Source organism: Amphibalanus amphitrite, unplaced genomic scaffold (genome assembly GCF_019059575.1).
Source record: "Amphibalanus amphitrite isolate SeventyFive unplaced genomic scaffold, NRLGWU_Aamphi_draft 000532F_arrow, whole genome shotgun sequence".
NCBI classification, from domain to species: domain Eukaryota; kingdom Metazoa; phylum Arthropoda; class Thecostraca; order Balanomorpha; family Balanidae; genus Amphibalanus; species Amphibalanus amphitrite.
In genome coordinates this window covers 5145-28113 of record NW_024882026.1, presented here as the reverse complement: position 1 = coordinate 28113, position 22969 = coordinate 5145, and the positions used below count along the sequence as shown (strand labels likewise).

At 48.9% G+C, this 22969-nt stretch overlaps 1 long non-coding RNA gene across 1 annotated transcript; it reads left to right on the top strand.

Moving 5' to 3' along the window:
• The first annotated feature begins 14062 nt into the window (after nucleotides 1-14062).
• Nucleotides 14063-16216, top strand: LOC122393367. The gene is made up of 3 exons (XR_006258684.1): nucleotides 14063-14136; nucleotides 15321-15425; nucleotides 16148-16216. It is a non-coding gene; the product is annotated as an uncharacterized LOC122393367 (long non-coding RNA).
• Nucleotides 16217-22969: the final 6753 nt, after the last annotated feature.

Genomic DNA, 22969 nt, shown 5'->3' with positions numbered 1-22969 from the left:
CGTGACACTTATTGGAAAGTGCGACCCCAGAAATGCGTATTCATATAGCCACCCTTACACACCTGCACCAACGTTTCCCAAAGTGTCCCTTTGATAAGTGGCAGTTTGGCAAAGTGACACTTGCCGACTGGCCTTTCTATATGAACTGGGCCCCGGGCCCGGCCCTGGTGAGTTGCCGCGGCTGAGCCTGACCAAAGGATAGGCCGAGCAGCCCCCAAGCACTCACCGCACCCGGCTACGGGCGAGCTCGGCTTACGGGCAATCCCAAATGGGATAAAGTTTCCCGTCCAGTCCGGAGCAGGGGGTTGCGGCGTGGAGGAGGATTTGAGTTTCCTGAGGATATTTTGAATACAGAAGCTCTTTATGAAACATGAAACATGCATTTTATATTATTGTTACGTATGTCGATGTATGGCTCTATCTCTGCCTGTTGCGCTGCCTCTGCCTGTAGCGCAGTTGTGTCTGTAGCCTGTAGTCTCTTAAGTGACGCGCGGTATGTCGGCCGCCGTGGTCCCGGTGGCCTAGTGGCTTACGGCGCATGTATCGCCTGGTCGAGACCGTTTTTGCCTTGGGTTCGAGACCAGGCGGGTGAACCTTTACGCGATTGGTGATCTGCGAGTCTATGTGGGCTGGTGATCGAACACTGCGCCCTGATTGGCTGGTGGCGTGACCGGGGGTCAGGGTCGGCCGCGGCGGGCAGTCCCGGCCCGGGAGTGAGCAGGTGAGCACGCGTTCCTCAGCCCTCTCGCCTGCCTTCCTCAGATACGAGCCGTGCTGATACCGACGGTGCAGCGCTCGTGCATTCAGGGCTACCCCCTGAATGTCCCCTTTCCTGGTGCTTGATATTTCGAGCACTCGTCCATGCTGCTTGGTGTTCCGAGCGCCTGCCCATGCTGCTTGGTATTCCGAGCATGTTGTCCCATAGCCTCGTCCCTGCCATGGCTCCATTTCTCCGAGTCACTGTACACGAGTAGTTAGGCTGTTAATTACAGGCTGATATGTGTTGTCGGGTCAAACTGTTACCTTGGGAAACCGTGCTGTTCTAACCATTGAAAAGGTGCCTGGCTGGAAATAGACAGCCCAAGTGAGTTTACTGTGTGTCAGGGATAAAAGGGCAGGAAGTTTGGAAGGCAGGGCTATCCAGGAGTAATTAACGTAACACTGGTGTCAGAAGTGGGATACTTGATTTTCTGGGAAGTAACTGAAACAATTAAGTTTTTTTCACTCACCTTCTCCCACATAAAAACCCACATCATGTCCGAAGACAAAAGGGTAACGAGAAGCCAAACTGAGCAGGGGAAGTTACAGCTTCCGGGAGATTTGGGAGAGCAAATAGCAACGCTGATGCAGACCAAGCTGGATGAACATGACGAAAGGACTCAGGCAGCATTTGTAGATCAGATGCATGCCCTTCAGGAACGAATGCAGAACATCACGGACCTGGTCATGGATTCAGGACATCCTGTTGGGAGAGACAGGGTTCAGGAACTCCCAGCAGCCACCCCAGGGATCAGCCGATGTGACAAAGACAGACGCATCCCTCAAAGCTTCGATGGTGCCTCATCTTGGCGTGCATATTTCACACAGTTCCAGCTAATTGCAAGCCAGAACAAGTGGACAGAAGAGGAGAAGGCGATGCAGTTGGCAGCGAGTCTGAAGGGTCCTGCGCTGGAGATCCTTGGTCACCTCCCGGAGGCCCAGTGCCGAAACTTCGAGAAGCTCACAGAAGCGCTGAACCAGCGTTTTGGGGTCGAGCACCAAGAGGAGGCCTTCAGAGCGCAGTTCAGGACGCGCTCTCGTCGTCCTCAGGAACCTCTGGCCGAGCTCGCACAAGACATTGAAAAGTTGGCATATCTGGCCTACCCGTTGGCTCCTGCAGAGTTTCGCGGCATCCTGATCCGAGACCAGTTTATTGACGCCCTGGATGACATCGAGCTGAAGATATCCGTTCGGCAGACCCGCCCGTCCGCCCTCAAGGACGCGCTTGGTTGTGCGCTGGAGTTGGAGTCAATCCGGAGATCAGTGAAGCCGGCAGAGACAACTGGTGATGGAACATCCGGTTTCAAGACGCGCGTAGCCAGCGCTGGTGCTGAAACTGCTAGGTCTCAAGAATCCGTTCTACAACAAATCATGCAAGCACTAGCAAGGATAGAGCGCAGTCAAAAAGCTACGGGAGAAGGAGCAGCGGCCTCAGGATCAGTCAGTGATAATCGACGACGCACTGATGCCTCCTGCTGGAACTGTGGGCGGCGAGGTCATCTGCAGCGGAACTGTCGGCTTCCCATCCGAGGCGGGAAGGATCAGCGGTCTGAACGGAGTGGACAGCCGTCACAGCTGGGAAACTGAGAACGGCTGACGAAACGGGACATCAGTCAGCCGACCTCAAGATAAGTCCCACTGTCACGAAAAACGTCGCCCGATGCAGCAATCCTGGCTCTCTTGTAGTGACCGGAACAGTAAACGGAAGGAGACAGCGCATTTTGGTGGACTCAGGCTCAAACAAGACGATTGTGCGAAATGACGTTGTTGAAGCCAAAGACATTCCAGAAGCCCAGGTTGACCTGTGTGGAGTAACGGGTCATCGCATACCTCTTTGCGGTCCAGTGGATGTAGAACTGCAAGTGGGGACCGCATCTTTGCAACACTCCGTGTACGTGGCAGACATCGACGATCCCTGCATCCTCGGACTTGACTTCCTGACCAAGTACAAGTGCAAAATTGACATACCCAATCTAACGATGGAAGCTGCTGGCGTGCAGGTCCCAATGCAAGTACAAGCTGAGCACAGTGTCAGCTCATACAGGATCACAACACAAAAGGCAATTCGAGTCCCGCCCATGTCAGAAATGGTCGTTCACTGCCGCGCGGAAGGTCTGCCTGATATTAACGGTGCACACCATGCGCTCATCGAAGGTAGTGAGATCATTGACAGAGGCTTGCTGGTGGGCCGCACCCTGGTTGACTGTGGGAAGCCAGCGGTGCCTGCTTTGGTGGCAAACATCTCTGACAAATCCATCAGCCTGCCTGAGGGGACTCTGCTTGGGACCTGCGAATTCGTCAACTGCATTGAGGAGGTAAAGGAAACGCATCTAAAACCTGTGAAGCACTCCGAATCACTACCTGAGCATCTTCGAGAACTATACGAACGTAGCCAGTCCGAGTTGTCCCCTCATGAAGCACAGGAGCTGAAGAACCTGCTTACCATCTATGCTGATGTATTCTCGAGGGGTGGTCATGACTTGGGATGCACAGATCTGACCGAGCACACGATCGACACGGGGGACCAGCGACCGATCAAGCTGCCACCAAGGAAGGTCCCTCTTGGAAAAAGGGACGAAGCTGAGGAAATGATCCGGGACATGGAGCAGCAGGGGTTGATTGAGCCATCGAGGAGTCCCTGGTCGTTCCCTGTGGTCATGGTAAAGAAAAAAGATGGCACCTTACGGTTCTGCATCGATTACCGAGCGTTAAACCAAGTCACTGTGAAGGACTCCTACCCTCTGCCCAGAATTGACGATACGCTTGACGCCCTGTCTGGAAGCAAGTGGTTCTCCACTCTGGACCTGAAGTCCGGCTACCACCAAGTCAAGATGGCAGACCAAGATAAAGAAAAGACAGCATTCTGTGCGGGCGGAGGGCTTCAACTTTGGCAGTTCCGAGTCATGCCTTTCGGACTGTGCAACGCCCCAGCAACGTTCGAGCGTCTCATGGAGAGGGTGCTGGATGGTCTGAACTGGAAAACTTCCCTGGTGTACCTCGATGACGTAATCGTGCTGGGAAAGACGTTCAGAGAGCAGTCCTCACACTTGGAGGCAGTCTTCAAGCGGCTGCTTGATGTCGGCCTCAAGTTGAACCCCAAGAAATGTAACCTCTTCCAACGTCAGGTGAAGTACTTGGGCCATGTTGTGTCGCACAAGGGCATCTCAGCTGATCCAGACAAGAGCAGAGCTGTCGAAGAATGGCCCGTGCCGAGAGATCAGCACCAGCTCCGTAGTTTCCTGGGACTTTGTACGTACTACCGCCGGTTCGTGAGAAACTTCGCCCTGATAGCTGCCCCACTGCATCAGCTCACTAAGAAGGGACAGCGCTTCGAGTGGTCAGACAAGTGCCAGGAAGCCTTCATCAAACTGAAGCAGCACTTAGTCACCGCGCCCATCCTCGCATACCCAAACGCAACAGACAGCTTTGTGCTGGACACGGATGCGAGCGGCTGCAGCATTGGAGGAGTCCTGTCTCAGATGCAAGACGGAAAAGAGCATGTCATTGCCTACTTCAGTCGATCGCTGAGTAGCGCAGAACGAAACTACTGCGTCACACGGAGGGAGCTGCTGGGCATTGTTGATTCCATGAAGCATTTCCACCACTACCTGTACGGCAAGCATTTCGTCATGCGCACTGATCACGCAGCCCTGCAGTGGTTGAAAAGTCTGAAGGAACCGGAAGGTCAGCTGGCCAGGTGGATCGCTCGTGCTGACCAGTACGACTACGCAATCCAATATCGTCCTGGCCGGGTGCATTGCAACGCTGACGCACTCAGTAGGAGGCCCTGCCAGTCGAGCTGTAAGTACTGCGGCTCGAAAGAAACTGTCAGTGATGTCAGCTGCCGGCAGGTCTCCGGGCCACATCGCCGCCAACACAGTGAAGCTGAAAGACACGAAGAGGCAGACGAGGAGATGTCAATGCCTGCCGCGACGCAACAGGTCTCGGATGTGCGGCATCTGCCACTGCAAGCCAGCCGTACCGACGATTCTAGTGACCCAATTTCAAAGGAGGAGATGCGCTCGGCTCAACTGAAAGATCCCGACACGGGTCCGATCATTCGGCAGCTGGAAAACAGCTCGGAACGCCCAGCCTGGGACCACGTGTCTGGCCTTGGGCTGGAAGCGAAGGGTCTATGGGCACGATGGGATGCTCTGAAGATAAGTGACGGTTTGTTGATGCACAAGTGGGAGTCTTCAGATGGCTTCACAATTCATTGGCAGATTGTCATCCCACGTGAGGTGAGGCCTAAGGTCCTTCAAGAACAGCATGATAGCATCACAAGTGGACATTTGGGAACAAAGAAGACACTAGGAAGGCTGCGAAGCAGATTCTTCTGGCTCGGAATGAGAAGTGATGTGAAGGAATGGTGCCGCTCCTGCAGCGTGTGCTGTGCCAAGAAAGGTCCGCAGGGAAGACCAAAGGCACCGATGCAGATTTATCTCGCTGGGGCACCCATGGAAAGAGTTGCAGTGGACATCGCTGGCCCTCTTCCAGTCACCGCTTCGGGAAATCGGTATATCTGTGTTGCCATGGATTATTTTACCAAGTGGCCCGAGGCATACGCGGTGCCGAACCAAGAAGCGACCACTGTTGCACGTGTTCTGGTTGGCCAATTCTTCACCCGTTTCGGCGTGCCATTTGAGTTACACTCTGACCAGGGCAGGAACTTCGAGGCGAACGTCTTCAAGGAGTGCTGTGACCTGCTGGGCATCCGGAAGACGCGAACTACGCCACTGAGGCCACAATCGGATGGGATGGTTGAGAAATTCAACTGGACACTGGGACAGGAGTTGGCGAAGTTTTGCGCTGAGAAGCAAGACGACTGGGACGAAAAGCTTCCACTACTGCTCATGGCCTATCGATCGGCAGAACATGAAGTGACCGACTATTCCCCGGCTCACATGATGATGGGACGCGACCTGCGCCTTCCAGTGGACCTGGTCATCAGCAGACCAGCAGACGCCGACCTCCCACAGAACAGCACAGACTTTGTTCGAAGAATGAAGGGCCACCTCGACGATGTACATCATGAAGTTCGCCGTCGACTGAAGATCACCGCAGACGCAATGAAGACGAGGCACGATGCCAAAGCATGCGACGCAATGTTCAATGTTGGAGAAGCTGTCTGGCTCTACAACCAAGAAGGGTGAAAGGGAAGTGCCCGAAGCTGATGAGCGACTGGGAAGGACCCTACGAGGTGATGCACCGACTCTCCAACGTCACATACCGAATCAGAAGAGGAGCAAGAGCCAGACCTAAGGTGGTCCACGCGAACAGGCTCTGGAAGTGTCACAATCCCAAGTTCACTTGGGAAGGCACATCGAAAGACAGCAACCAGGAAGAGGTACCACACGATGAGGAATCCGTCCCGAACATCCCAGCTCGAACCTCTGATGAAACTGATGACTGCCAAGATCCTGACCTCTTTGAGCAGCCTCAAGGTCCCACAGAGGATCCAACTCCTCAATATCCGTACTTCCTCCGTCCTCGGCGGGGTCCCAGATGATGTTTTACCTAGGAGTAAGCAGTGGTAGGCGACCATGTCCTGATGTGAACGGGGCTGTCGCAAATGTAAATACTGGCGCGTTGTTTCGTCTGGTTTGTTTTACTCATTAGTGTTGTGTTTGTCTGCCCAAGGCACATGAGTCTGCGCCGTATTATTTCTTGCATTACAGGATGGACGCTATGGAGCTGCTCCATGAGGTGATGGCGCAGCCTGTGGAGTCTGCTGCCGAGCTTCAGCTCTACGACAGTGACCTCGAGGAGTGGCTCGGCGGCCAGACTGCGGGGAGCGAAGGAGCGCTGCACCTGCTGAGCGGCGATTCCATTGCCAGAGACGCCCCGTTTCGGGTGCAACATCCTGACAGGCTGCTGAGGCTGACCGTCGGGGGCATGACGTGGAGCAGGCTTCCGGTTGACGAGCATCTTCGCCAGTGGAAGGAGGCCGCCTCGCTGCAGGGTCTTCGTCTGGGGGTGGCGGTGTTATGGCTCTCGGGCAACGACGTGTACTCCCGGCGCCGAGGGGCTGCTGACCTGCCTTCCGATGGCCACTGGGAGGCGCTTCACCGGACGGTGGAACGATGCACCGCTACCTTGGCGGACGTGGCGGATCGGGTGGTGCTGCTGGGTCCGCTACCCAGGTTTGTTCACGACGCGGGCAGACCGTGGGAGAGGACGGCAGCCTATCACCTGGAGCGGCATATCAGCCACTGGCTGAGGGAGATGGCTCGGCCCGACATCTCTCAGGTGGAGCTGGGGCGCCGGCTCACCCACCGTGTTAAGAAACGGCATGTCGTGAACAGTGCCAAAGAGTTTAACAGAGACGGACTGCATCTCAGTGAGTATGGCTACCATAAGGTCAGCCAGAAAGTGCCAGCGTGGCTGCTGGGAAAGCAAAAGTGATTGCCGTACGACGCAGTGTCTCAGCTCCAGTCACGCTCCTGAGGTCGTGGCCTTGACTGTGTTGCGGCTGGCCTTGACTGGAGCGGACAATCCTTGAAGTGGGGCCTGCTTGTTATCTGAACGCATAAGCTGCGTCCCTGGCAGCGTGAAAGACAAGTTCCTGTCAACGTGTTGTACGGGTGCCTGTGTTATGGTGTCATATCGCGGAGAAGTTTATTTGTTTTCATTTATTTCATCTTTATTATCGAATTTTCGGGACGAAAATGGCATCTCAGAGGGGGGCAGTGTTACGTATGTCGATGTATGGCTCTATCTCTGCCTGTTGCGCTGCCTCTGCCTGTAGCGCAGTTGTGTCTGTAGCCTGTAGTCTCTTAAGTGACGCGCGGTATGTCGGCCGCCGTGGTCCCGGTGGCCTAGTGGCTTACGGCGCATGTATCGCCTGGTCGAGACCGTTTTTGCCTTGGGTTCGAGACCAGGCGGGTGAACCTTTACGCGATTGGTGATCTGCGAGTCTATGTGGGCTGGTGATCGAACACTGCGCCCTGATTGGCTGGTGGCGTGACCGGGGGTCAGGTCGGCCGCGGCGGGCAGTCCCGGCCCGGGAGTGAGCAGGTGAGCACGCGTTCCTCAGCCCTCTCGCCTGCCTTCCTCAGATACGAGCCGTGCTGATACCGACGGTGCAGCGCTCGTGCATTCAGGGCTACCCCCTGAATGTCCCCTTTCCTGGTGCTTGATATTTCGAGCACTCGTCCATGCTGCTTGGTGTTCCGAGCGCCTGCCCATGCTGCTTGGTATTCCGAGCATGTTGTCCCATAGCCTCGTCCCTGCCATGGCTCCATTTCTCCGAGTCACTGTACACGAGTAGTTAGGCTGTTAATTACAGGCTGATATGTGTTGTCGGGTCAAACTGTTACCTTGGGAAACCGTGCTGTTCTAACCATTGAAAAGGTGCCTGGCTGGAAATAGACAGCCCAAGTGAGTTTACTGTGTGTCAGGGATAAAAGGGCAGGAAGTTTGGAAGGCAGGGCTATCCAGGAGTAATTAACGTAACATTATTTTAACGGTCAAAACAGCGGGTGATGTCGGTCCGACGTCGGCTGGACCTCGGTTGGACGTCGGTACATGCGGGCATACCCGACATCCAGCCGACGTCGTGCCGAGGTTGGACCGAGACCGACGTCGGGCCGACGTCGGCATGCCGATGCCGAGATGCCGACGTCACCCCGACGTCGGGCCGACGTCGGCATGTTTACTGGGTAGGAAAGGCCATGTGGCATATCAGTCGATCCGTGTCGTTGACCTGAACACATCTAAGGCGTTTTCATCGCTCAAATCATAACTCGATGAAAACTTATTGCAAAAAAAACTGCTGAGGACCTTTCATGACCTGAGATGACCTCAGGGGCACAAAGCGAGGTCACTGGTGCAATTTTCCTATTCAGTGAGTCAGGTTTAGGGGAGAGTGGGGTAAGATGCCCAGGGTGGGAAAGACGCCCCACCCCCTCTAGCGGCAAAACAAAGAATCGAACCTGGAAATTAATGTTCTTAGCGTAAAGCGGAAGCCTGCTTTGTCAACTGCACAAGCATTTGCGAAGCTCAGTTTGGCAACGGCTGGCTGGTGATTGAATGTTTTTTATTTGCTGCTTTCGGAAAATATTTTGGTGTCAAAACATTGTAAATATCAAAGAATGTAAATAATTTTTATGTTCCTTGCTATGGTCGTGATACATTAACATGCGTGTACTGTGTCCCAAACAGTTTGTTTTAGGGTGTAGTTTTATGGCTAACAAATTGTACTGATTTAATGTTAATTCTGTACCTTGGGGTAAGATGCCCCCTGTCCTGATGGGGAAAGACGCCCCCCTAAATCCATAGGCTGTCCTTCAAGCAGCCCGTCAAATCATTTATTACATACTTGTGATGAGAGACAAAAGCCGATCTGGGACTATTGAGAGTCCAGTACGGTCGGGAGCTCCCCATGCCGGTCTCTCGGCCCACATAGCGACTTTTTGGGCGGCATCTGACTCTGAGAGCCCTTGCACGACGGCCTCTGTGGGCCCCATTATTGGCTCCAGGGCCCCTCACGACATCCTTTGAGGGCTCCCACGTTGCCTCCACGGGCCGCGCTGGCATCTGAGGTCCCACGATGGGCTCGAGGGCCCTCAAGCATCATGAAGACCTATAAGGGCCCCACAGTGGTCTCCGAACGCCACCACGGAGGCTTGTTTGGCCGCGTTGGACTATGATGGCCCTAAGCGATGACCTCTGAAGCCCCTTACGACTACTTTTGAGGGCCTCTTACGATGACGTTTGGTGTCTACTGCAGGCTCGAAGGGACTACTGATTCGTTCAGGCGATTCACGTGCCCATTTATGTCACTTATAGTGCAGGGGGGCATCTTCCCCAACGCCAGGGGGCGTCTTTCCCACCCTGTGGGGTAAGATGCCCCCTTTCACTTCTTCGGGAAAATGCTTGATAGCAAAAAGTTATCATATTTCAGGCACGAAAGTGTGATATTTTTGGAGAAAATGATGTCGGCTTCCGTTGAAACTCCAAGTTTTTGCTTTTCGATCGTCATTTTCGAATAATATATGACATAGCAAAACCCTGGGCATCTTTCCCCACTCTCCCCTACTTGCATATCGATAGTTGAGTGTTTGGAATGGCGTTCGTCCAAAAGAGACGCCTTTCAATGTTTTCCCATGGAGTTATCATGGAAAGGCGCAAAACTGACCTGACCTTAGGTCACCGATGTTAAAATTCCGAGATATACATTTTGTTTATACTGTTAATCTTATCAATCGCTGCAAGTTTCATGGCGATCGTTTAGTCGGTGTAGCTATGACAAGCATTCTAACTTTTTGAGGCGGTCACTTGACGTGACATGATAATCTGACCTTGAGCGACTTGGGTCTGAAATTTTCACGACATGTACGGAAAAGATGCATACGAGTAAATCGATGTGCCAAAAACGGCGGTGCGGAACGCCACCGTATTTTACACCTATATCTGCGAAAAACACAGAGGAGGGTCCTAACACCCTCCGGCCCGGCTCGGGTTAAGAACAATGGACTGTACGCATCTGCGGATTCAGAGAGGTGAAAGTTAACCCTGAGGGGGAGGGGAAGGGGCATCCCCTAGGAATTATATCTTGAATTCACGGCACGTTCAGGATCGCAGCACAGGGGGGATCCCGGAATAATGGCGAAAAACGAGGACCGTTTATTTCTGAGGGTGAATGATACGAATTACGAACCCTCTGGGGCCTGTCTGTATATATATATATATATATTATATATATATATATATATATATATATATTATATTATATATATATATATATATATATATAATATATATAATATATATATATATTATATATATCTATATATATATATATATATATATATATATATAATATATTATATATATATATATATATATAATATATATATTATATATATATATATATGTTAGGGCAAAGTGCGAAGTTGGGCAATTCGCGAATTGCCTAGGCCATTCGCGAACTGCCGGCAATTCGCGAATGGCCTAGGCATTTTGCACATTGCCGGCAATTCGCGAATGGCCTAGGCAATTCGCGAATTGCCTGGTGTGATAGAACATTTTTGAAACGAAAATTCGTAATAGCGCTGCTGAAATGAACTTTCTTCACGTCTACGGTGCCGGTTTTGGTGCCGGTAATAGCTTTGGAGAAAAAGTTGCATCTCTACAAGTGGCACCACCGACCCGACCTCGGTCGGATTTGTCGGCTGGCCGCTCACTCTGTTTTGTGCTGGATCGCAGGAGGGTCGCTGGTCGCTGTGGCAGAGGTCAGGTAAGTGGTCCAACGACTGTCTGTGTGGATGTGTTCGTGCAGGGTTGTTTAACCCTCTGCCTGTAGGGGTTACTCATATTACTCATTTATATTGTAGGTTATTTTTAAATGAAGTTACTCCTTTATATTGTAATTGTGTTCATACTTATACCAGTAAGACGTCATGGATGGCGAGGAACGAGCGAGGTGAATTTAACATGCAAACCATATGGCAAAATTTATATTCCCCACGTGCGCATTAGTGGTGAGGCACCTCTTTCGTGACAATTGGAAGTCACTGAGACGGTGGGTTTCTAACCACATACCAAATTTGAGCCCGATCGGTCAAGCCGTTACCGAGTTACAGACGCCAAAAGCGTAGGAACCATGGGTGCAGTGGGTGCAGCTGCACCCACAATAATTTGGCAGTGGGTGCAGGCAATGTATTCTGCACCCACAATAATCTGGAACAAAAGCCCCTTTTCGCGTCAACACTAACTCCCAATAATCCCATGAGTACCACGAAACTACATAGGATATTTTGCCCTCTGCAAGATGGTCTTCAAAGCTTACATATATCCGCTCAGGTGGAAGAAGCCATAGCACATGTGATATACACATACCTTATGATGACCCACTCCAGATGGTTTTAGCCCGTTATTTTAACCAACGCCCCGTTGGAGGTCCAGGATTTCCACACTCGGCAGCAGCTGGGATATTTCGTCACCCGCCACTTGCTGGGGGGGGGGGGGGGGTAAACGTCCCCAGTCGACAACTCGAGAACCAATAGCCGCAGCGACAAGGGCGAGGCGGCAAACGAAAACTCGTGACAAGACGCTTCCGTTGATGTGAACTTTGACCTCTAGCGCCTAAACGGTTGACCTGAGGTCAAATCTGACGACTTACTTCAGATAGCCCAATTCATTGCGCATCTTACCTTTTTTGCAGATCAAAGCTATCTGTCTTAGTTTGGGCGCGAGACCGGCTAAAGCAAAGCGCTGCACGTTTGACCAAAAAGTGCGAAAATTTTGCATTGATGACGTCATTTGACCTTGAAGATGTTGACCTAGGATCACCAAATTTGCACCACAAAGAGTTCTTATGCGGGCCTACCCACCCCCCAAGTTTCGTGTTTCTAGCATTTCTGGGAGCCGAGATAGCAGGGGGCAGAATATGCCCCCCCTCGAGGGCGCGTAATTCTCAGACCCTCTCCAGGGGACGTGTTAATGACCTCTGGTGACCTGACCTCTGACCTGAACAAAAAAGTGACCGAAGTGATTTCTTCCTTATTTTTGACGCTCTTCGAACGCCGCCTTTCCGGTATCGCTACGTGGCCCAGGAGCCGAGTTAGAAGGGGGGGGGGGTGTTCAAACACTCCCCCAGCAGGGCGTGGAAATCCAGGACCCCCAGCGGGGCGCGGGTTAAAGATCGTGTTGCATATCAGCCGATCTGTATATCGTCTAGCCGAACAAAACTAAGGTGTTTTAAACTTTACTCTATCATGCCTCTCCCAAAAGTTATTTACGAAAAAGTTAGATACAATTCCCCACCAAAGATGACCTCAGCTGCTAAAAGAGGTGTCACACGTGCCATTTTTCGGTTCTGTTGTGTGTCGTGCTAACTTAGGTATAATTTGGTGTTTGAAATTATTGAGAATGACGTTCGTTCAAAAAGAGACACCTTTTAATTTTCTTCCATTGACCTACAAGAGAGGATGCAAAATTGACCTGTCCTTAGGTCATCTGGTCACCGATTTTTGCCGCTTTTTTTGTAAAAAAAAAGCGGCGTGAAGCTCACCGTTTTCGTTTGTTTGTTTGTTTCTTATTGATATTCAGGGGAAAATAGGGTGCGGGTTAAAAATGGTAAAGTCGGTATATCACATCCAATTGCCGCTTCCTACCCCCCCCCCCCGCTCAACCAGCTATGGCTAGACTCCTGCAATCTGCACCTATGCGCCCACAATGTTCTAGCCGTTTCTACGCCCATGACAGACGCTGCAGTTATTGAAAATCGAAGGTGGAGTGCGCACTGTGCGCGCGCGCGGCACAATCTCCCTTCTCACTCTTGTGGAGGGTTAGGCCTATGAGTACCTAGTAGCATGCCAAATTTCAACACTATCGGCGCAGACGTTCCAAGGCTGTAGCATTGTATTTTTTTCGACACCCCTCACTCTGCACGTGCCACGTGCTAAATTTGGTACCCACATGGTTCGGGGTATGCTCCATTCGTGGCAAAGGGATGTAGCTCCCCATCAATGAAAGCCACTTGTCAATCAGACATGTGGTTGCAAAGTTATAAGCTGTCAATTAGCGTCGTTTGGCCGGGTCGGGCTGCTAATACTTACATTTTTCCACTAAACCACAAAGGACTCGCTCGCACTTCGCGCTCGCTCGTAATTATCATTCTTTGTATATTATATATATTTATCAATATTTTTTAAATTCATAAAGTCAATTTGTTATTGTAATCTTGCATACATCTCTATCTTTCGCAGGTAGACCGTTCGTCGTTTCTGCAAAGATGTCTCAAAAAGAACAGTTCTATAAACTGGTTCACGAAACCAAAATATCTTCAAACTCTGCTTTGATTACCGATGAAAAGTACGAGATTATAAAGGAAGAACTGCAGGGAATCAGCAAAGGCGCAAAACCGTCGGGCACCGCGAAACGCTATCGCATCTGGCAGAAGTACAGGCTAGTCAAGTTCGGATCAATTGAAAAGGTTGTAGATAAGAAAAGTGCAAAAGAAATCGTGCGGGAATCAGATTTGTTTGATGTGATTAATGAACTCCATTCTTTGGCTGGGCATTGCGGAAGAGACAAGACGCTTATGGAAGTTCAAAAGCACTATGCAAGCGTCAGCAGAAAAGTCGTCTGGGCATTCCTCTCAACTTGCCAAACGTGCGAGCAGAAAAAGCCTAGGCCTGGCCAGAAGGTAGTGACTAAGCCTATTCTCAGCAACGACATGAACTCCAGAGCCCAGGTTGATCTAATAGACTGGACGAGTGAAAGCTCAAAGGGATCCAGATACATTTTAACATATCAAGACCACCTAACCAAGTTTGTCGTTTTGCGGCCTTAAAATCAAAAAGGGCGGAAGAGGTGGTATTTCATCTCATCGACATATTCTGCCTGTTTGGGGCTCCAAACATCTTGCAGGTAAAGTAGCTTTGTCATATTGTATTTTTTACCGATATATAGGTGAAAGCAATCATGAACGTTCTCTGTTTTTATTTTTTCTCTGTTTTTAAGTGCAAAAACAGTTTATCTCACCCTCATTGAATGTTAAGGGAATTTCATCATTAAGACCCTACATTTTGTCTATGGTCTGCATCTGTACTATACTATCATGTATTACCGGTTGTTTTAATATATTCCATCTCATCAGCAGCAGCAGCCAGCATGCGCTTATTCGTAAAATATGTACGGCTCTCCAAGATATTAGGGTGGGGTTGGCCGCTTCAGTCTTTAGAAAATTACTTGGATATGAGCGAACATGCACTGGTCGTTCTTTTGCGCATTATAGCAGATGCTGGAGTTGATATAACTGACTTGATTAGAAGAAAACCAGAGACATACATAGTTTCAGATTAACCCTCGCACTTGTAGGGGGGTCGGATGACCCCCCCCCCCCCATGGTTTTTCGCGAATAACTCGCGTAAAACGCGGCGGATCGCCGCGAAACTTACAGTACCCTCGCGTTGATCAATCTGACACGTACTGTGGAAATTTCAAGTCGATGTCAGGTCATCAAGTCATGACGTCATATGTCAGGTCATGTTTGGACGAAATCGGCAGGTTTTGCGATCTGTCGCACGATGGTGCGCGTTCTTGCTTCCCAGCGCATGAGTATGCATTCTATGAGAGTTTATTGGTGTTTATGGATGTCTAGACATCGCATACAGTTGACTCAAGGTCAAGGTCACGCAAGGTCACGCTTGTTAGGAGCATCTTCTAGGTCAATTTAGTCGCTTCAATTAGCTGTTTTTTTTTGCGAGTTTGAGCGTCAGGATGATTGCTTAGAGGTGAATGGATGTCAGATTCGAGCTCAGCGCCTATGAATACACTATAGTTGACCCGCCATGTGTCAAGGTCATCCGTGGTCATCCGAGGTCATCTGAGGTCCTGACCTAGGATTACCTTTGATGACCTTTTCACCTAAGGTCAAGATTAGGGTAATTTGAACTGTTCTAAGTCACTTTTACAATGATTCGCTCGTGATTCATGAAGGTAACTGCACAACCACTGTGTGAAACATCGCAATAAAAACATGAAAGTAGTTCAGATAAAGGCTAAGATTGCGTTAAAAATTCGTTAAAACAGAAAACCTAAATGTGTTTCAGAGCGACAACGGACGCGAGTTTCGCAACAAAGTAATAAAGCAGTGCACAGCCATGTGGCCATCGCTCCAGCTCGTTCGTGGACGACCTCGCCATTCGCAGTCCCAGGTGAGCGATTGATAGGTATAAGCCAGATTGGCTATTCACCAATATACGAATTTAGATTTGGTATAGAATTAGCTTGTTGTTCCTACATGGATTTTTGAAGTCTTTAAAATAGATATTCATATTGAATTGATCGTGTGCATGTTTGTGCTGGGGTTTATGGACGGACGCTAAAGCGCAAATAGGCTATCAAGCGCCCTTATTTGATTGCTCAAAAAGTGACTATTCAATATCAATGCCTGCGCAAATAAATAGAAGTGGAAAGAACATGAATAAATAAATCGAGAGTTAAAAGAGGTCAATGCAAACTGTACCATGTAATATTCGCCGCCATGTGCATGCTTGACTTTCTCATGTACGGATATAGTAATATTTATTTCCGCCCGGGGCTGGGAAAATGCATTTTATTTACCAAGGTTTTTTTGCGGAAGTACCGAGTGCCGGCAGGCACGAGGTCTGTAGCAAAAAATTCGAGGTGAATAAATTAAGCATTTTCCCAGCCCAAAGGGTGGGAAGATAGTTACTACATGCCGTTAATTGCTACTTTCATCTTGAATATTCTCTTAAAAATTGTCTGGGAAAATCAAAATGACCGTGGTCAAGAACCTTTTCCCAAATACCTTAAACATTAGCCGTGAGCGGTCCGGAAGCTTTTCCCAAAATCACGTGCTAATGTTAAAGGGATATCTCGGCATGTGGTAAATTGACACATTTAATGTTTCCAGGGATCTGTCGAAAGGGCGAATCGGCTGGTTCAGGAAAAGCTTCGGTGCTGGCTTGCCGATAACCCGGAAGTAATTGGCCCGAGGGACTACGCTTTGTTCAGTGGATGATAAACACGCAGGTATATAGCCTTCATCTGTATTAGTTACAAAAAATATCATTTGAAATTTTCCTCATTCGTTTAAAACATATGTTTTGAAGAAAAAAAATATTTCCAATCATTAGCTGTAATTTAAGTCAAAGCGGGAGAAGTGTAAAGTATTAGCTGGTTACGCTTAACTGCACAGTCTCGTATTTTTGTGTGAACATTCTGTTGTTAATATCTTGAATATGTTCTGACTGTTTCAGAAGAACGACGGGATTGGAACTGCTCCCTACAAAGCGATGTTCGGTGTTGAGCCCCACATGGGCCTGAGGGACACGCAGCTCAGAGGAGCGCCCGCCAGACTGTTGAGGACTGAGCAGGAGCTGGCGGATATGCTGGGACTGGTGGCTGATGGAAGTCGCCAGACGGCCACAGATGCAGGACTGGACAGTCAATCGGGCAGCAGCAGCAGCAGCGACTGGCAGCCGGCTGGCCGCGCCCATGCAGGGAGGAGAAGGAGCGGTCGTGCTGTAGTATGCAGCAGCAGCAGCAGCAGCAGCAGCAGCGACGAGGAGCCAGCTAGCTGCACTCCAGGGAGGAGCGGTCCCACAGTGGCGGTAGCCGGCGCAGCAGCAGCGACGAGGAGCCAGCTAGCTGCACTCCAGGGAGGAGCGGTCCCACAGTGGCGGTAGCCGGCAGCAGCAGCAGCGACGAGGAGCCAGCTAGCTGCACTCCAGGGAGGAGCGGTCCCACAGTGGCGGTAGCCGGCAGCAGCAGCAGCGACGAGGAGCCAGCTAGCTGCACTCCAGGGAGGAGCGGTCCCACAGTGGCGGTAGCCGGCAGCAGCAGCAGCGACGAGGAGCCAGCTAGCTGCACTCCAGGGAGGAGCGGTCCCACAGTGGCGGTAGCCGGCAGCAGCAGCAGCGACGAGGAGCCAGCTAGCTGCACTCCAGGGAGGAGCGGTCCCACAGTGGCGGTAGCCGGCAGCAGCAGCAGCGACGAGGAGCCAGCTAGCTGCACTCCAGGGAGGAGCGGTCCCACAGTGGCGGTAGCCGGCAGCAACAAGGGCATGCAGCAGTCACCGGTAGCTGCACAGCCTGTTAAGCGAACACTAAGAAGCAGGCGCTGCACTCACTGTTATGGGCCGGCACCTGCATCTGACGGCTTTTGCGATCTGTGTTCTCGTGCTAAGAGGGCACTTGAAGAGCGGGAGATCGCCTCGGCATCTCAGAAAAAACAGGCGAATCTCATGCTGGCTCGGAAGGCAGGCGAAGAAGATTCTATCTGTGGGTCAAAATGTACGCATTGGCATTCCCGACGTGGACAGGGCGAGGACGCAACAGAAAAATGTTATCGGAGTGATATTGGAGGTGAGTCTGGAGTAATTTTCTTTTTGCAGCTGCTTGTACTATTGGTTGCTCTTTCTCGCCACGCTTTCTATTGCTATATTTTCAATTTTTTATTTCGATAACTTTTTACTGTGAATTAAGTATATAATATGATTTTCAATCAATATGAATATTGTTCTCAATGTTGAAACGATTTAATATCTGTAAAAATAGTTGCTTAGTTATTTTTCATCATGATTTCAAGTGTATAAGGCGCTGAAAGGACATTGTCGGTTCAATTAGATTTGATGTCAACAACAAAACGTTTTTAACACAGATCGAAACTGTAGGTGTCTGGCACTGGTCGCAATAATTATAAATCATATCAATATTATCTGCAGTAAATTAATTGCTGATGCTGTAAAAACTTTGTATCGCTCGTTGACATAGATGACCGTGTTCGCAGTGTGTCGGCGAGTCACAGTATATAATTGGCACGACGAAGGGGAAGCTGTCCGGCGTCTACGGCCCAGAAGCAGTACAACCGTGTGCCGGGCACTTCATCTCCTCCTCCGACGTCCCCGACATCTCGATCACACTTAGAGAATGTGCTCGCCTCAGGCCCATGTCACTCCACTTTTGATGACATCATATGGGGGCCTCAGGATAATAATGGCGCGGCGCGCCACAATCGCTTCAAAGCTACTTGCCAACAGTTGCCATTTTTGAAAATATTATTTTGAAATAAAGTTCCAAGTAATAAAAATATTGTAATTAAGTTGTTGAATAAATCGATACCATACTTAAAAACTTACTGAAAAATGATTTATTCATAGTAAAAATATAAGCTCGATGCGTTTTTACGTTGCTTTTCTGCAACTGCAGAGGGTTTTTAAATCGTCTATATCTTCAAAACCGGCCATTTCTTAGCATATTGCTGCTCTTTTTTATCGCTAGAAAATTAATTGGACTTTCCAATGACATCAATGGTTGAGCGATGTGTGTAGAGTGTTAGACCAACAATCTTCAAATGAAGTTAGTCATTTTTACGTTGTAAAGGAATGGAGTACCCCTTTCGAGCATCAGGGGTGACGTCACTCATGATCTGTCTCTGATTGGTCGGCGGGGGAGTGACTGTACCTTCTATAGGGCCTTGGCTCGCCTGGTCTCAGGGGGGAAGGGTCAGGGGATGTTTTCCTGCAAGTGCAGGAGGGGTGTATGTAAAGGCCGATGCAAGTGCATCAAGGCGGGCGTTACTTGTATCAGTCGCTGCCATAAAGGCGCTCACTGCAATAATAAATAGTAAGAAAGTCAGACTGTTGTTTGTGATTTGGCATGGTTTTGTTTTTGACGGAAATTATCGAATAGTTTAAAGACCACGTGCTACGGAACTTGATAACTGCGTACACAACCTCTCTTAACCTAAACACTTTCGCGTTATACAGATACCTCATATGATTAAACTTTTGATCCAATAAAATTCAAATGAGTCATAAAAATGTATCTTCGATCGCATTTATTTGCCACCCCGCGCGCCCCACAAAGGACAATCATTTTCGCACGTCTGCACACCTATTTAAATTAGGATACAAGAGGGACGATGGTAAGTACTACACACCAGCCCCCTCCCACTATAAATGGCAACGAGTTCGGAAGGAGAACCTTAGTACTATCAGATTTATTTGAAAATTCCCTAAAATTACAGAACAGCAAGTTTCTGGCCGCCTCAGATAGACTTAGCCATAAGCAAATGTCCTAATGTTAATGAATATACTCATTTTAGCACGGTAGAAAACTTTTGTGATATAGTTACTCACTTTGCCTGGGCAATTCGCGAAATGCCCAATTACGCACTTTGCCTGTGAGCACAAAGTCAGTCCATTCGCGAATTGCCTAGGCCAAGTGAAAAACCGGACTTTGCCTAGGCCATTCGCGAATTGCCGGCAGTTCGCGAATGGCCTAGGCAATTCGCGAATTGCCCAACTTCGCACTTTGCCCGTAACATATATATATATATATATATATATATATATATATATATATATATATATATATATATATATATATATATATATATATATATATATATATATATATATATATATATATATATATATATATATATATATATATATATATATATATATATATATATATATATATATATATAATGTGTATATGTGTGATATGTATGTATGTATGTGTGTATGTGTGCATATATCATAATTTATATATGCCTTTTGTCTGTTTACATATATTTTCTGTATTCTGTATTCTAAAGACTCAACTGCCTTAATTTTTCCTCTCTTTTTTTTCTTTTACAGTACAGTACGGTACAGTAGGTACACTGTACAGTTACAGTACCTTTTTCTCTTTTTTATCACTTCTTTCACTGTAGGTACCCCAGGTACGATGACCAGTGATACATAGGTACACACTTGCTGATAATACCATTGATAATGGTAATAATGGTTGTATGCTGATGTATGTTACTTACATCTCTTATTGCATTACGAATGTACGTTGATGTATGCTGTTTGTTTACATCGTTGTGTTACATGTAAGTGTTTTGTGTTGACGTCCTGCCGTGTATTATTGTGGTATCAAATATCACCCAATAACCATCGCTGGAACCGGTGAGACCGAGCGGCAACAAGCTTTGCTTAGCTGCGGGATCTCACTTGGCTCCAGCAATAGCAAACTGCTAAAATGACCAGATAATGTATGCATATATTTTGCATATTACTCAGAAAATTGTATAAATGTTAAATTATCTGCATGGCTGGGTCTCCCATGATCACTTTAACCTTTTTTATTGGGGATTGTAGTGGGGGGTCAGTCAATGACTTATGAGCTCATTGACTACTTTCTGTCTTATGATTATACCATACCTAAATCCTCGCTCCCTTCTTGTCTTCTTTTTATTTCTTTTCCATTTCTTAGCTGGGAGTGCCGCGACATTGTTTTTTTTTTCTCTGGTGTTAACGTAAGGGTACTGTGTGTCGCTGGGTTCGAGGGTGGGGGCACTCCTGGTCACCTATTAATGGGTGGCGGCGTAAAAAAATGAAAAAAACTAAAGGGGGGCAAAAAAATGCCTCCCCCACCGCCTGGAAGGATAACCCTCCTCAGCCGAGGGGGGGGCGGGTGCCGCCCCCCATAGGGTTTTTTTCGCGATAGCTCCGAACACGCTGGAGATAGAGAGCTGAAACTTGGCATACCTGACCTTTGATTCAAGTCGGATCTTTTGACACCAACCGCATTTTCGGGTCAGGTCAGGTCACTGACCTATCACGTCATAAGTGAACCTCTGCATGGTCTTCAGATGTCGCAACTTCGCAACGCCCTCACTGCCAGAGGAGCTTTCACAGGGAAATGAACCTTGCAGGATCTAGTATCGATTACGAATCTCACAACTTGTATATTTCGGATTTTTCCTTAAGGTCATATGAGGTCAGGTCATTTTCGTGATCTAACCATTATTGATTGATTGATTGATTGATTGATTCATATTTTATTTATAAAAACATTTTTACAGTCATACATTTACACGGATTGGTGCAGAAGCGACAAGCGCTTATCTCTAGGCACCTCTCCCAGTTCCCTACAAGGTAGGGGGCACGACCACCGCCCCCGACCGCACAGCCAGCAGACCAAAAGCAGAGCCGCCCGTCGCCAGTCCGCCTATTTTATACTTAGAGAAATTACTTCCTAAAGCGTGCCTTTTATATGAACCTACCAGTGCCAATGATATAATTTTGAATGGCCCTGACCACCCCACTGTCGCCGCCGCCAATACCTTGACCCTCTAGGAGAATTTCGAGTTGTCTTCTAAAAGAAAAAGCGTCAAAGTCGTGGAATACAGTGGAGACAGAGTTAAAAAGAAGCGTCCGTTCGTCAGCGTAAAGAGGGCAGTGCAGCATAAAGTGACGTGAGTCCTCCCAAAGATGACAGCACTGACAGGCAGCATCTTGGGTGTCCTTAGATAAACTGTGAAGAGGTGTGCTTTTAGAGTGGACATATGCAAACGAAGTCTAGCGTGGAGTGTTGCCTAGCTTGGATCCTGAGGAGAAGAAGGGGTTGGGCTGGGGACACAAATGCTGTCTTACTTTAGTGGAAAACTTGGAGTGTGATCGGATCTGACGGATATGTTCCGGGAGGGAATTCCAGGATCTGGTAGTTTCAGGGATGAAGGATCGCTGGAAACAGGATAGGCGGTTTTTCAGGAGCGTGAGAAGTGATGAGGTGCGGAGGTTGCGTTGAGTCGAGTCCTGGCGCGTCGGCGTGATTAGGTCTGTTACATAGGCAGGAGTTGATGGTGGTGGATGGCGGAGTTGATGAAAAAATGTCAGTCTATGAGTCAGTCGTCTTGTCGTCAGTGTTTCCCACCCCAGGTCCTTGTGTAACTTGTCAGTTGGAGATCTGTAAAGGGCACCAGTCACTAGTCTCGCCGCTCTGTTCTGTAGTTTTTGTAGTCTGAAAATGTCTGAAGTCGTCAGGTGTCCGTCGTACACTATGTCGCAGTAGTCGAAAAGTGGTCGGATGTAAGTAAAATAAATGTCATTCAATACTTGTCTTGGCAAGTATTTGGCGACAGGATAGATAGGGCTAAGTGCTCTATTTACTTTAGTTACAACTTTGTTCACATGTTCATGGAAGCGTAAGTCAGTCGAGAACGTCAGTCCTAGATGTGTGTGGCTGGATGAAGTTGGGATCCGTTCACCTCCAAAAGTCAGCTGTAGTGTTTATGTGTCCTGTCTTGTGGTAAATGTCTGCTGCTGTGTCTTCTGTGGGCTAAAATAAATCCCCCATTTATCGCCGAACTGTTTGATGATATCGAGGTCGCGCTGGAGAGACTGTTGGTGTTCGAGTGAATTTCGCGGGTGAGAGGAATAAAGAGAGGTGTCGTCAGCAAAGAATAAAATTTGGTTTTCAGTTAAATTAGATAGATATAAGGTAAATGAGGGCTAAAAGGGGTCCGAGGACCGAGCCCTGGGGGCAGCCGGCCTTGATCTTCTGCCACTCGGAGAATGTAGCAGGCCTGGATGGCTAAGCAGCCATCCAGGCCTATGCCCACTGCCGACGCCGACACGATGAACAATTACTTCGCGAGTGTTGGTACGCAGACCGCTCGCCAGGTGGACTCATCCGGGCCGGAGCTGCCGGTGCGCCTGCCGCGCGTGACTACCGGCCGGTTTACGGTGCACACGGTGACGCCGGAAAGACTGGCGATGACAGTGGCGCAGATGAGCAACAGCTCAGCATCTGGTGCAGATGGTCTGTGTGTTCGGTTCGTGAAGCTGTGCATGCCGTACATCTGTCATGTACTCACCCATATTGTGAGCTGATCGGCCCAGTGTTATTTTTAATTTTTACAAACGATTTAGTGTCCTACATAGACACAGAGGAGTCCA